The sequence below is a fragment of the Protopterus annectens genome, chromosome 7.part0 (assembly GCF_019279795.1).
Source record: "Protopterus annectens isolate FY-2018-M chromosome 7.part0, PAN1.0, whole genome shotgun sequence".
Lineage (NCBI taxonomy): Eukaryota > Metazoa > Chordata > Ceratodontiformes > Protopteridae > Protopterus > Protopterus annectens.
The window spans coordinates 1,921,372,748-1,921,385,889 of record NC_056739.1 but is presented as its reverse complement, the minus strand read 5'-3'; positions in this window follow the sequence as shown (position 1 = coordinate 1,921,385,889).

Here is a 13,142-nt window from a genome sequence, read left to right as displayed (position 1 = left end):
TTTCCGCACTTAAAGCACTCACCTTTCTTTTTCTCTCTTCAAAATCTTCTGACCTTTTGTCAGATTGTCTATTTCCCTGGGTATTTTTCTTACCCTTTTACCTGACTGTACTACAAAGACTTCAGCTCCGTCTTCAGCTGTGAAGACTTGTGTCTTCTTTTCTTTTCTTTTACTATTAAAGTGTCTTTCAGCATGTCTAGCATATTCAAGTAAGGCTTGTAGCCTACTTGTTCGATGATCTATCATATGCTTTGTAATAAAGCTACTGATAGGTGCAATGCAACCTTTAAAACGCATTTTCAGTTGCTGTTCATAATGAGGTATCATGTGTCTGATTTTCAGGAATGGCCATACCACTATGGTTATTGAAACATTCCAATAATCTACCATAGTACCCATCTACAGTTTCATTCTCCTGTTGTATGCATTGGTTAATGCAAGTCCAATCTGCTCTAGGTTTCCATTTTTCAGAAATTCGGTCTGTAAGACCTTTCACTCTGTTGTCTAGTTCTGCGTCACTATGTGGGAGTGGTTTAAGCTCTGCATTATGAGGATTCCAGGTGCCACAAATCATATGCCAGTCTGGACCCACAATCTGTCTAACTACCTTTTCTACTTCTTCCCCATTCAAGTGGTAACTTAGTCTCATACCTTGTAAATCTTGTAAAAACTTTGTGTAATTAACTTTTGGATGAGGGATTCCCTCTGTAGCTTTCCGAATGTCTTCCGGTGTCCATGGTCTATATACTAGAAGAGTTGGGTCCTGCCCTTCCTGTCCTGCCTGAGGATTTGGTACCTCGATTAGTGGACAGATTTCTTCCTCAGTCTCGTCTAGTGTGTTTCTCCCTACTTGATATAAGTCTGTGTCCCCAAGTGTTTTACGTGTCCGGGACCTAGTTTCAATAGGATCTCTAACAAATGGTTTTAGTGCTCTTGTGACTTCAGGATAACGTGGAGGTGGACCAGCTTGTCCTCCTGCTTCATATCCTGAAAAAGGCATTGGAGGGAGCGGAGGAGGAGAAGCCGTTGCTATTACTGTATTATTATCCTCTTTGTCTAAAAATAACGTTTTAGCATTTTTAGTTTTTTGTTCCCTTCGGTTTACTTCCTCAATCCACCTGTGTGCCTGAGGAATGCCTAATCGCTGTTGTTTTTTTGCCTGATCTTCTGCGTCAGATTTAAGCTGTTTTAAAAGTTTAACGAATGAAATCTTATTTAATTTACCGTCAAATCCGTATTTATTAACCCATTTTGTATAATACCTTACATTATCAGCCCGTTGTAATTGCATATATTTTGCGTCTTCAGTTAGGGGTGGATCTCGTAAGTTTTTAGTGCACTGATTTCCCATTCTAAAAGAAAATGTTACGTAACCCTTTTCATCACGTGGTATTTCAGTTCCTTACACAGTTTATCTAGAATAACTGCCTACCTTATTCTGTTTCCCTGATCTCTGACAAAATATACAGTAATTTCCTTTTGTCCCTGATCTGTATAACAAATCTCTGACAATGACATTTACTGTAACCTAGTCCCTGATCTAAAACAGAAAAAAGGCAAATATCTTCCTACCTGAGCCTCCTGGGTCGACCAGTTCGAGACCGCTCTTCGGCCGCAGATCAGAAAGTGGCCAGCCTCTCAAAACGACAATTCAGTCGGAGGTCTTTGTATTTCAAGAAGAACCGTTTCGGTAGCTTCTCCTGCGCAGTATTCGACCACCGGTACACTCTGATCTGTAGCTGTCTGAGGGCTTCCGTTTCAAGGACCAAACTGTTAAATAAAAAACAATGATAACAACACAGGAGGCTCAGATGCAAAAGTTTACTAGTGTACACCAGGAGGCAAAAAAACATACAAGTACAGAATTTTGTCTGACATGATGCAGGAAGTACACAATTTTATATAGGTTTAACACTCAAGCTGTGCCCACCTTACTGACGTGGTTAGTCACAGGGCACCTACATCATTATGGTCTACAATATTCTATTCATAAGAAAAAGCTGATGTTATACATTTTAAAAGTTTTCCCATGGGAATAATACAGCCTTGCAAAGCACCTGGTTAGTTATAATGTCTTTCTGTAAATGTTACTCCTTCAAGGTTTCAGGCCTGTTCGAATACAATAGTTGGTTCAGTCTTGTAATATACTTCTTTGTTCTTCTTGCAACATTACTTTAGCAGCTGTGTCTTATCTTGGTAACATTCACAAGGCCAATTATCCCAGAGGAAGGAAGAAGATTTTCAATGCTTTATACATTTAATTTCCTGACCCAGCAGATAATCATTAGTGAAAAACATAAGCTTGCTGAGCTGGCTACTGCCATGGTCAGAGTTCAAATACACTGCAGCTCCAAAGCTTCAAGCAATTACATGTAAAATCATTCTTATTGCCATATTGTAAATAGAATAAAATGCATTATATACTATTTGCTTTTAAACCAGCACTTTATACATGTTCAAATACATATTTTTCTAACATATATATATATATATATATATATATATATATATATATATATAAAGCTATATTCGGTATTTGATAGTCTTGCTTCACATCCACAAGTCAAATGGTATCAGAAATGCTCAATCCAGAGAACTAAACCACTTCTGCAACATTAAAAAAACAATTTGGAGGGACAGGTATATCTTGCAGTAGATACCACTGCTATGGAATACACTCCCCATCTATGTAAAACAAAGCTCATATCTGATCACATTCAACCATAACATGGATCAATGGATGTGAAACTGGAAATTGAACCCAGGACTTCCCCCATACTACTAATGGACAGAAGCAGCTCCTAATGCTTTCTCCCAGTGTATTATTTCCCCTCCAAATATCTTTGTTTTGATCTAGTAATTATCATAAGAGTAATATATAAATATAGATCTTGGAAAAGGTTAGGTGAACCTAAACTCCAATGGAGTAGGTTAAGTTTAATCACCAAATGAGTTAATTGGCTGGGCTTAAAATGCCATGTACGGGCAATTAGCCTAGTACTAACCTTCTAACCTATTTCTTACACTGCAGTAATACTGAAAAGTCTTCAGTGTGTGCATTAGTAAAACTGTACATCTTCCAGGCAGCTTTGCTTATTGCAGACGCCTGTGTTACTTAATTCAGAAACCACATGATATCCAAGTTTGTCCTTAATCCATTTGTTCTTGGAAGGGTAGAATTTATCCTGCATTAGCAGCCATTTCTTTAAAAAAGGAACCACAGAGCTCTAACTATCTGTAATTCTGATACTTGTTAGTTTGTGTCCTAGAACAGTGAAACTGAAGTGTGAAATATGTTCTTACATATACTACATCTAGGATAACTTTGTCTTAGAGTACTCCCTTTTCTCTGAGGTAGAGTAATGCAAAAGAATTAATATATACAAGGAGTAGGGGTGTGAGGAGTGTGCCCCCCACACTGAGGGACGCAGGGTTGCTGGACCCTTGCAAAAAGTAACTTTGAAGGAAAATAGCAATTGTCAACATTCACTATTCTCCTGTATTTTTATATATTTTTTTATTTTATTTATTTATTTTTTTTTTAATAATTCTAGGTATCACCATTACATGTCTTGGAATCAAAACAGGCAGCCTTACAGTCTGCAGATCTTTTTCACAGTCTATCTACCTACAGAAAATCTATCAGTGTTTGTTCACTATAGTGCATTGCATGATTATCTGAGTGTTTACTTTGTTTACTTTGGGAGGTTGGCGTAATAGTTAAGGTGTTTACCTTACAGACACAAGGTGCAGGGTTTGATTCTCACATGGGATAATTGTCTAGGCTTACAATGGCCCACAAGGGCACTTAGCTTAGTACTAATCTATGAACCTATGAACCTATAAAGATACTTACAGAAATGCAGTCTGATTTATCAGTAAAGGTAGTGGAGAAACAATGTTGGTCACTAAATAACTGGAGAAAACATATATAGATAGCACTGAGCTGGGCCATTTGTACAAATCCAGTCATGTAAAGAGTGCTTTCTAGATACTGTATTAGACCTGGTAGATGATAAAACTTGCTGTATAAATGAATAATCAAGTAATGATCTGGGATTTACAACTGAAGATTAAGGATCAAGTTTAAGGGTGCAAAACAAACTTTTCTTTTCACACTAAAAAGATGCATGAGAACACATTTTTGTAAGAAAAGAAAAGTATGTTTTGCAACCTTTAAAAAAACGGTAAAGTTCAAAATATTGCTTCCAAACACAGAAGACAACACGTACCAAGCCATGTTTACAGCATGAATATTCATGGATGGACAGGCAGTGGTTACGTCACTTTGGGTTCCAGCTCTAATTTTTCTGGATTAGCATTGGTAGATAATTGTAAATTATTTATGTAAAAAAGAAAAAAAAATAATGATTAAGGATTTACAATTACTCACCTACGCTAATCCAGTATAATTACAACTGAAACCCAAAGTGACATAAGCAACTCCTGCCCACCCATGGATATTCATGCCATAAACATGGCTGAGTATATTTTGTCTTCTGCATTTGGAAGCAACTTTTAAAAAGGTTGTATTTGTAAATAGATGCAAAATTACCATTTTGCTTTTGTATAAAAAAGTGTTCAGATGCATAATGATGCAAGTGAGCTCTTCATTTTATTTAAGAACAAATGGTCGTTTCTAACCTTTAAACATGATCTTTAAGGCTATGAGGTGTTAATACACATCATATGATACACAAGAGTTTGATTCTCTCAGCCTCCATTTGACTACAGTGTGACTGAATGCATTCATTAACGGCACAATTCTGTCAGGCTCAGTCTCAAAAAGTCGATGTGCATCAGTGCTCTATCCCATTTAACAAACATAAATAAAGATACTGTATAACAGATTGCTAGAGCGGGTGTACCAGTCTAATCTGAAATCACACAGTAAGAATGCATGGTGCCACTGAAGATTATCATGTACACCTAAAATTAATTTGCTGATACCTGCAAGCATGCTGGGAGGTTGTTTGTCAAACAAACCTGACCTGAGTTCTAACAAGTTTGCTAGCTTCAAATATGATTCAGTGACACCACTACTGTCTAGTGCATGAATGTTGAAGCATATATGCCATTCTTGTAGGCTATATCAATGCCACTATCAGTAAAAGTGGAAGATGCAAAAAAAGTGCATTACAGCAAGGGATAATGAGAGAATAACACAAAAGTATGCAGCCAAAATGTAATTTATACTAGATCTAGAATCAGTATATGGATGGATTATAATAACGTTCTGGCTTACTCTCAAAAGTGTCCAGGTATTGCTGAATAAATGTACTTGCTGCATACGTATATAAGAATATAGCTTAGTGCCTCTTTGCTGGCATTTTGCAATGAAAATTGCAGTAGGACATATGTGGGTAGCCTAAGACAGCCTGTACTTAGATGTGATTTAACTTATAAGTGCAGATAAGAAGCTTCATCCATAATCTATGTACCTAGTTTACCTTGCCTTTACAGTTTTTTTCCTAACATATTACAGCAAAAATAAGTGTCACTTTTACAGATAAGTAGATATTTTTTTCTGATTCCATGCCTACTCAATATAGTTTACCTAACCTAAACAGAAGTCACATATCCATCTTGAATACTATGGATTTTTGCAAATGAAAATAAAGATGCAGTAGGATAGTCAATGAATGAAATAATGAAATGAACATTAATAAAAATGTACAGAAAAGAGCTAAGACTTCAGAAAGCATCAAACCTGAAGCGGAGTGGGTGGGCAAAACTATTTTCTTCTGTATTTGTTAGAATTTGTCCTCTTGTACTGTGGAAATAAAGCAAACATTTAGACGTGCAATGTATAAATAAAATAATTTTTTTTCAGAATATTCACACATTCAATTATTCAAATGAAGGTAGATTCTGGTGTATCATATTTACAAGAATATTTTCCCACTTTGGTGTGACACTCTGAAAAGCTGAGCCCACATGCACTGTCACACTGCATTTAGAGAAGTAGTGCTGAGTTTCCATTACAACCATACATCTATCATTTTGCCTTTTTCAGATGGTGTTTGTAAAGCCATGGGAAACTCTAGCAGGTCACTGATTGCACTTGTTGTAGTGGGATCACTTTCTTACCTGTTACTGTGAGTTTTATTTGGAAATGCTTACCTGAAGGATAAGGGTTAGTGTCTGCACTGGAATGACTACATTTGTATTCCAATTGATAAACTGCTTTCTGTTCAGTTTCACTACATAGCAGCAGTGGTTATAATGTACCACCGATCATTTTCTAAATCAGAAGATATCTGAACAAGTGCAAGAGTCACAAAATGCTGTAGGGGTAAGGGTTAGTTTGTTTTCCCATAATGCGTGCTTTCAGATCTGGAATTAAATTTGGACTTTCTTTGTGAAGTCTGCATGGCCATCTTATGTCCATCTAAGGTTTGTTGCTGACTGTGGTTCCTTCTGATGGAATGTGTCCTGTTCAGGATAGTTTCATGCATGATGCTCATTCCTTGGACCTCAGATTCCACAACTATCAATTGCTAAAAGGAGATATTGAAAATAAATTAATGGGAGAATAAATGACATAACTGCTAGATGGAAAGAGATTTTTTACCATTTCATTTCCTTTTATAAACAATCATATTTTTGAGAATTGACTTGTTCTCAGTTGTCCTGCTATTTTTCTGTTATACTGGGCAACATCATCTTGTTTGAGCTTAGGATTGCCATAGTACAGTGATGGCAAACCTATGACATGCATGTCAAAGGTGACACACCACAACATTTTGGGTGACACACCAGTGTTCACCAACACTCAAGTTACCAAAGAAACTGCTTTTGCATTTGTTGCTTGTGTGAAGTGCATTGAATTATTTTGTGTCAAGATCCTGTTCAACAACACTGCTGAAGAGGCAAAGACTATCTAGGCATACTGCCTCAATAGAGTCCGCAAAGGGCAATGCTGACATTGTTTTCTCTTCATGGTTACACTTCTGCAAAGGGCAAGTAGTCTGCATTTCTAGGAGTTTGCTGTTTTACATTCCTCTCAGCTGTCCTTCTTAATCTCTCCTAAAACTGGCAACTTTTTACACTTAATAATGACAATAAGTAGATTTATAGACTAATTTTACTTCAGAAAATGTATATTGGTACACATTCATTTTTTCTGTCAGTGTCTCAAATAGTACTAGTAGTTTAAACCTGTCCATGTCTCTTATTTCTAGATTTGTCCCTGATTCTGTTGATATTCATCCCTGATGTATTGAGAGCCATGCTGTTTTATTTATTTCTAGTTATTTTATTTTTTTTGTTGGGGGGATGACATGCAAGCAGAGTCAAGTTAGGCATTTTCCAAATTTTTGACAGAATGAACACAAAATGTTCACCATCACTGCCATAGTACCTTATACTGATCTAAGTATATATGCTGCTTGTTTTATCTGAGACATACATGTCAAATTATATCTCTGATTTAGGGAAGAATTCAACACTAATGGAGATGCCGTCCCCAACATGTTAGACATTCAGCAAAATTGTTTCCTTATTTCACTGAGCTACCTGACAATTTTTCTAAGCAGTAATAGAAGCACTCCATAAATAACACATATCGTTAAACAGAAGAGCCCAATAACATATTATAACTTTGTTTGTAGATTGTGCATGAAGTGGTTTGGTTCATTTCTCAGAGAACTGTTCTAAAAGAGATTGGTGTGGTTTTCTTAGTTAGACTTTCCTATGTAGAAAATGAATATCCATACATTCCAGTGCTGTTATCATCTAAAGTTTAACACACTTCATAGGCCTTTAGACTAAACAAAAAAAGTTTTAATATTACAATATAGGTAAGTGTAGGAAGCTATATGATATATTATTATGCTTTAAAAGAAACGTATATGATTAGATGGGTATCCACAAATTTACCATGAGATTGACTGGCCTAGCCTTCCTGAAGAGAGGTGGTATAGCCTGAGGGTGGATAGTGATAAGGTATAAATGGTAGCAAGACTCGCTTGTCTTGAAATTCCTATAAATCATATGAGTCATATGAATTAACTGTATAGAACTTTCAGTATGTCATAATTAAGTTTGTTTGCTACCAAATCTTAATAATTTTAAAATATTTCTAAAGATGAAGCAGATTTAACAAAAAAGGAGCTTGTGGCATAATTTAGTAAGCCTAAAGTCTAAAAAAACTATTTTACAGTTTGGCCTGCAGTACTATAATGAAAAAGTTTCAGTGTTCCAAATAGTTTCTGATGGCTTGATTTCTGCTACCCATACAGTGAAAGACTATATGTACTGGTTGTTGTTTTGCACAGGATTTCAAATTATCTTTTATTAGTCAATAATTATCAAAATTCAAACATTTTCTTCAGTGTCTTATGATATTAGATTAAAAAAAATTGCTGGGTGAAATAATGTTTTATGATTTCAAGGTTTCCAAAATCAACTACAGAAAAAAATACTTCAATGTTGCATCATATTCTGCAATATATCTTAACTAGGTTTTATATAAAGGGGAAGAACAGCAGATTTTCATTGTAAAAGTATTGTTTCTAATAATGGAAAACAATCATGCAAAATTAGACTGGCATAGAAACCAATGTACCCAAGTCCCTGTAGTGATAAGCAGATTTAATATCACACCATTTAGGCCATAAAAGCACTGGTTGTTGCTTGAGACAAAATGTAAAATGGCATATTTCTTTGTATTAGAATGGATATTAAATGTTAATATCCAATTCCATAATGCATCAAGATAATTTTGAATTGGAAAATAGACTTCTAAATGTTTCATAGCTGGCCTGATGCAATGTAGAAAAACTTCACAAGTTGCTTAGAAGACATCCAGTTTTTTCAACCATCAGCATATTTTGAGACATAGACATTTGATGTGTCCACTAGTCAGGGTGCAAACTCTATTAAACAGGGTAAGTGTTTACCACTGACCCTCAAAACTAAGTATTAGTGAAAGTATAGTATACCATAAAGGAGCATCCTTCTTCTAATAAAGTAATTTTCTCTTAATATGTTTATGTGACCTTAAATTTTCATTTGAAATTGTGCATAATGTTATGAACATCAGATTGATATAAGAGCAGTGTGTCATTTGTATCCCATGTTATCTACTGATGAATCTGCTAGTGGGTGAAACTGGTTCACAACATTCAAACATTAGTATAGTTGTTCTGAAAGTATATATGTCTCATTCAGTAACAGTGTTCACAACTCCCTTTCAGATACTTATGACATTCTAATGTCCAGCTGAGAAGTTTAAAAGTAAGTAAGTGTTGATATTCCCTATATTTTATTATGTGAATTATTGACGGGATCTAGTGCTTATGTATTTAAGTTTGAGAAATATACACCGTGAATAATATTATGTTGCTCTTATATTTTATTATAGTTCATAAAAATCTAAGAACTCTTCTCCACTCTGACTGGTAGCACAGCTCCTCATACTGGCCTTACAATTTAACAAAATCCCATATCAAGAACTACAGAGTTGCTTCTCACAATGACTTAATTTGCAAGTATAAAAGAAGTAGATGTCCAAAATTGTTCTTTTTTTACAAAAACAGATATGTATACCTTTTCAGATTAATTTGCCCTGATTTACATGCTGCAGCTGTTCATCATACAAAACAGTTAAGCAGAGAAAGAAGTGATCCTTTACTAAAAATACATTTATAGTCAATCAGTCTTAATCTCTACCAGTATAATATCCATCATAAAGTCGAATGATTCAGAGCAAATGGATCTTCAAACTGGGAAAAAAAAGTTTTCTTCGATGCTCACTCTGGAAAAAAATGCTTCCAGTAAAAGACCCAGAACTTCTGGAAAAGCTGAAAAGAAAACCTCAGCTAAATTCAAACTACAGCAATCATTTAAACTAGAGGATCTAAAAATGTCTCTCCAGACAATCCAACAAATATCTGAACAAATAATTACAGCCAAAACACTGAGCCAAATATCTAGCAATCTTGAAGTGTCAGAGAACAGTTTAAGTTAATGTGAAGATAGAATTGACAAACTAGATAAAGAAATGTAACTGGACAACAGAGACATCAAAGATATCAATGAAAACTTCTCAGTTTGGAATCAAGAAGCAAATGCAACAACATCCTGGTTCAAGGCCTGTCAGAAAACTATGATCAACCAGTTCTGATTAAAACTTGTTATTCTGTATTTAGCAGTTTACTGGATGATGAGCAAGCATCTAAAAACAAACAGGAACAGGAAACATTGAGAATATCCTCAGATACTGGGATTATTATACTTTAATAAACAACCATCCTCCAGTTGAAGAAGAAAAAAGTAATATTCTAAAATCTTCCAAATTTTCTACATTATCAAAATACTGGCAATTATTCACTTGGAGATATCTACACAGAAGTTTCTATACACCACATAGGTTAGCCAAAATGTATTCTATTGAAGATCAATGTTGGAGATGCCATATCAAGATAAAAGCAGATTGGCAGCATGTTTTTTATGAATGTATATGTCTCAATATGTACTGGAAATCCATTAATTATTTTTTCAGACTGTTTATAATGATAATTTTCAATTAACAAAGTCTTTAATTTTATTCAACTCTCCTATTCCAAACTGTGTACCAAAAAAAGACACTAAAATCCTATGGTCACTATTGGCAATTTCACATAAAATCATAACTATACACTGGAAAAATGAGGCTTCGCCTACGTTCAAGGAATTTGAGACTTTAACAACAGTTGCTCACATGGAAATATTAACAGTGAAGAACAGAACTAAAAGATCTACTTCTTACTATTACTCTTGGATGAAAGTACTGGAAATACTTGAAAATATCGAAGAAGATATATCATCTTATGTTTCTAACTCTATATAATATAGAATTTCAATGTTATTTGCATAGATACCAATGTAAATAGTTATATAATGGTTTGAAGTTAGTAATGTTTTAGAATTGTAAATATGTTATTTATCTTTATTTCATGTAATGTTTAAGACATCTTATTTGAAATAATAAAAAAATATTTAGTGAGAATATCCTCAGCATATGATCACCTGAGACAAATATTTGCTAAACTGGTAAAACTTTTAAGATGGATGCAATGGCAAAGAAAAAGAAACAGCTCCTTTGGCATGACAATAAACCTACATTGCCCAAGACCTTCTCATGTAAATAAAACTAAAACTAGACAGATAGAAACTGTAATACTCTGCCATCATGTCTTTCAACTGTAAAGGGAATAAGTACATGGTACATACCTTAAATGACACTAAATCTACCTTCCTAAATGTATTCAGCTTTAAACCAGGCTGAAAATAATGCAATAAATGTGCTGTTTCTTCCAATCACTGAAGAACATTTTAGGTGAGATTTTATGTAGGATCAGCACTCTGTTTTTTTTGACTGCAGACTGATATAGTATTTAAGAAGGCCATTTATGTGATAGCAGATTCCATGTATCATACTATGGTTTTTAACACAAATAGCCACATTTTGACAGTCTTTGTGTTTATAAAGACCATGACATCAGTTACACTTCCTCTAGATATGAGAAGTATTTGTAATTGGATTATAGTTATCAAACAAGCTCTGTAAAATAGTGCTATGTGTAGCCAGCAGGATTTTTATACAAGCTAGTAAATGGACCTGTCTACAAACTGTACGTTTTTCTTTTTTTTCTTAATAACATCACTTTTAAATGTGATGGGTCTGTGATGGGTTACCTTTGTGTAGGGGAAGTAATTCTGGCTGTTTTCTTGGCATCAAACACAAATCCTCTAGACAGACTGAAGTTGACCAATTTAAGTAGAAGCTCAAATAATGTATAAATGGCACTAATGAGGATGTAACTTGCAACTTACATCTCTCCTGAAGCTAATAACATTTCAGGATCTGGATGGCTGTTATAGCATCTCCTATAATACTAAAAACAAAAATTATAAGTGGCACTTAAGTGGGGCTGAAGTTAGATTGATTAGGAAAGTTGTGGGAACCAAAGGTATTTCATCATAAAAAGATTTTTTTCTTGGGAAAAGTTTATTACCACTGTAACTCAGCTATTGTCTTGAATAAAATAACAAGATCTAAATTTCTCCCCAAGTTGTCATGCATTTTAGGCCACCCTTAGGTAACTAAGCTCTAACCCATTCATTAATTTTCTGTGGAGCTACGTTATTATAAATAATATTTCCACCATTGTCAATTACTCAGAGATGCTTTTCACCTTATAGTACTAAATAATTCCCATTGTTTCCAATGTATACGTTTTGATCAATGACAATATTAGTAGACAGGTTATTGATACCAGTCATGATTACAATATGGCTACATTTCTTTCATTGTTTTTATTGTGATAAATGTATTAGGTGATTTGCACCCACAAGCAAAGGACACTCTTACTTTGTTTCTGTTTATTCCTAGTATAACATAGGTCTTCTCCTTTAGCTCAGAATCTTCAGAGATGGGAATTTTAATGCATCAAACACACATATTATGCTGAAAAGCCCACACAATAATAACATTTTATAATGCAGTTTTAAAGTAAAAATATCCACATAACATCTTTGTTATATAAAAGGACAAAATAAGTACCTTACAAGGTTTGCATCAATTGAGCACACACACAGAAATGAATGTAAAGTTGAAAGGCAGCATGCTACAATTTTTGATTTCATTTAGCATAGCTGTCTCAATGTACTTTAACAGTAATGTTAGTCATTTAGGAAGGATGCTTTAAATAGTGGTATCAATGAAGCCAGAATAGTTAGAATTTGGAATTACTATAGCATACTACAAGATGCCATACTGCTAGAAGGTGGAATTGTGCACTGAAAAATTAGTAATAATGATTTTTTTAATTTCTCTTATCAGAATATAATACATCAGAAGACAAACCTTCTGCAGTTCAAACTGGTAAACATAAATTGATTTTGTTATGTTCATAACTTCTAAGAGATAAAACACTTAGACACAGACATGATATTTCTTGTTGTTAACTTCATATAGTATTCACTGATCATGATCCCATTTTTTGACAAAACTGGTCTAATTATCTGGACAAAAAAATTCCTGAAAATGGAGTATGTATAAAAATCTATAATAAACACTGCATCATAGTCAAAAAGCAAAGCATCGCAAATGAACTGTAAAAATCTCAGCACAATGGCAACCCACAATACTACAA